The 3,358-nt window shown below is 35.5% G+C and overlaps 1 protein-coding gene across 3 annotated transcripts in view; it reads left to right on the forward strand.

The window, feature by feature from the left end:
- The window catches only part of shroom2a (shroom family member 2a), a 68,678-nt gene that overhangs the window by 13,694 nt on the left and 51,626 nt on the right, over positions 1–3,358 (forward strand). The gene's annotated exons all lie outside the window — the stretch shown is intronic.

Genomic DNA, 3,358 nt, shown 5'->3' on the forward strand with positions numbered 1-3,358 from the left:
ATACATACATACACACACAGTATAGATATAATTTATTTGATGCATTTCTGACCCTTCAGACAAGTTTGACGTCAGTGAATAACCTTGCCGGATGTTGTAACTTGTAGATTGTTCCTAATCTCTTGCTTGGCACCCAGTGGTGTTTGCTTTTTTTTTTACCCTGTTTAGATCTGTTCCACTTGGTTTTGCCCTGAAAATACAACTTTGCCTAATACATGTTGCACTTATACACAAACATTTGCGCAAATCTGTGTGTACAGTTTATAAAACCGAAGGAACGGATATCCCCAACCTTTATTTTTAGTTCTACACCTGCATGTTACAGATTTGTCAGGTAGTTGTTTATTTTTCACCAACCATGATGACTTTCAGCACTAACTTCTATCTCTCTACAGCTTAAAATTCAAATAAACTAAATTAGTTTCTTTTTTGTGTTTTGTCAAGCTATAAATATTCTTCTATATGTATGCGTAGAAGAGTTCAGTGCGCTGTCAGCTCAGGACATGTCAGCAGAAGACACATTGCTCTCAGACAMCATTGCCACATCCTTCCTTTCGTGACACACAGAGAAACAAAGCTGTTTTTTTAGGATTCTGAGGAATACAGGATGGCTGCTGTCAAGACTGATTACAGCCTGGAAGAAGGTGGTCAGCAAAAAATGTGGTATGGTTTGTGCTGATTGGGAATCTTCAGAGAAAACTGCTTAAAAAGAAGTGACTCTCCTGTCTTGATGCTGCATCAACTTGAGCTTTATTTACTTTTTAGTTTTCTTTGAAGCTCCTGCTGGTCTTTACTTTACATGGAACCATAGTTCTTGGGTTTAAAAAAAAAAGAGGAAAGACTTGCATGTACCTCTACGCTCATGTTTCTGAGATGTTGGTCTAGAACAGATCATTCTGTATTTGCTGTACACACAAATAAACGGTCTTTGTAAGACAGTTTATGATACAGTGTCTGGAATTTTACTTCAGTTGTCTGTAAATCAGTTGTCTGCACTTTWTTTGTTGTTGACTCTGAAAAGTTTCTATTCTTTTATTTTAAGAGCTTATGTTCCAGGTTGTTGAGTTTACWCTAAAATATTTGCATAATCACTGTTTTATTGACTGAAATAACACATTTCTGTTATTATAGGTGACTCGGGAACACCCAGATTAGCTCTACAGTGTCATATATTCTGCCACAAGTAAAGCAAATGGCTTTCAGTTTAAAAAAAAATTTCTGCACCATTTGAAACAAAGTTAACATTGTTTTTTCCTTTAACATTTTAAAAACTTTTGTTCTGATACAATTTTTTTCTAAGCCAAAAATAAATCAACAGAAATTAAAGAATATGCTTAAAAATCTAAAATAAAATTGTTTCAGTCGGTGTCTAATCAGGTTGTTAAATAGTATTGTTGGACTAGTTTGTCAATACACACTGCTGTAATTATAGTTTTGTTAGATTTAAAAGCTCACATTTGACACACATTTGGTGTTTGAATTAAACTAATCCTAGAGGCAAAATGGCAGACAAGATGCAAATTTGGAATAGGCAAAGGAGGAAAACGCAAACCACTGAGGCTTTTAACCAATGGACATGGATGAGGAAGAGTAATGAACAAAATTTTTAAAAGCTATGTCACAATTCCTTTTTTGTAAAATTTTGTATTTCTTAATGTAGATACTTTTTTGAAAGGATMGCGCACCATGATCAATATTCAAGAGAATATAAATGCACTGGAGTTAGCACAATGGCTAATTTTCATCCATTTTTCTGAGCAAAGAAAGAACAGTTCATAAAACTGGTGATAAAACAATCCATAAAAACAAATCACACATAAACGTCACACTAAACATTACACAGTTAAAAAGACCTATTTCATAAATGAGTACATGATGGATTTTCTTTAAGTTTTTAATAATATTCTTTAAGTAAGCCAAACTTTTAGTTTCTTTTAAAAACGGAACAACTGTGAAAGTCTCTGAAGTATTCTGGTAGTTTATTTCATAAAAATGTTCCTCTGCTCTTCGCCTCACCATAAGACGGGTGTCCAAACATTTTGTCACATTGGCCAAAATCATAAAGTCAGAAGGACTTGAGGGCTAAAAATATTTTTCCTTTACCTGCTCAACAATAAACTCAGCATTGGATACTTTAATTAAACAAATAAAGTAGTCAGATTCATTGCTGGAAATGGATGTGTAAATTAGTCTAGATCCAGAACTTTAAAAGTGATTTGCAGGATTCCCTTTTTGAAAGAAATTTGGCAATTGTCTAGGTATCAATTTAGTCAATTCTGATCAATGAAATTAAGATTTAGGTCACTCTTTCGTTGAAAATGCTTGCTGTATTCAACCCAATTTAATAAATTAATTAAAAGCAGATTGGAGGGCAGCAAAATCAGCTTTTCAGTAGAAGTCACTGGATAGATGTGGAAAAAGCTAAGAACCTGTTTTTTTAAAGAAAAATAATTGGCGTTGTTGCCAATATTTGTTATTGGAAGAAGATTTTACTTTGTCTATGATCATTTATCAAATTTGTATAATTCTTGAACTGAAGTCGGGCAAAATCAGTTCAGGGGCCACAAATGGCCCCCAGGCCACACTTTGGACACCCCTGCTATAAGGCAATCCCCTCTAGTTTGATATGGGTATTTATTCTGGCAGAATATTTCTGGATAAGATAAGACTTTAATAGTGGAAAAGTGAGTCCATGTAAAACCCTAAAACAAAACTTAATTGAACATGTGGTATTTCAAAATCTGATACTTACTGATGATATCACGAGAGTGAACATTAAAAGGTTGTCTGGCTAAAATCTTGTGCTTTTGAAGAGAGACTTGACAGGTTTTAGCACATTTGCTGTTGTATGTGACCAGATTTTATATGTTTTTGTGAGAGTGGCAACTTGTCCAATGTTTTTCCAGCTGGTGAAGACAGGAAGTGAACAGTCCTTGAAGAGTAACTTACCCCAAAATTAACTTTTTTTAGCTGATAAACTGCCTAGAATATGTCTAAAATGTTATATAGGACTGTTTCTGTGCTAATTTTGATGTTTTTGTGCGTATTTGTTCAAATCTGTAATATTTGGTCTAAAAACGTGTTTTTGCTGCTCATGAGTAGAGCAGTGGTACTGCAGGCTAATTTGCRTATTGGTTAACGGCTCTCCACGGTGACGTGTCTTCTCCACGGTTTCGTCACAGCGGCTGTGTTCTGGTATAAAAGCCTCTCTCTAAGACACGACCCTGCAGCAGTCAGAGGGTGGAACAGTTAGCAAGCTTAGCATGATCGTCTGTTGACCTTCAGCCTCGGGTGGGGAGAGCTGACTGCTGCGCAGCTCTCTCTCTCTCTCTCTCTCTCTCTCTCTCTCTCTCTCTCT

The sequence above is a fragment of the Austrofundulus limnaeus genome, unplaced genomic scaffold (genome assembly GCF_001266775.1).
Source record: "Austrofundulus limnaeus strain Quisiro unplaced genomic scaffold, Austrofundulus_limnaeus-1.0 Scaffold8, whole genome shotgun sequence".
NCBI lineage: Eukaryota > Metazoa > Chordata > Actinopteri > Cyprinodontiformes > Rivulidae > Austrofundulus > Austrofundulus limnaeus.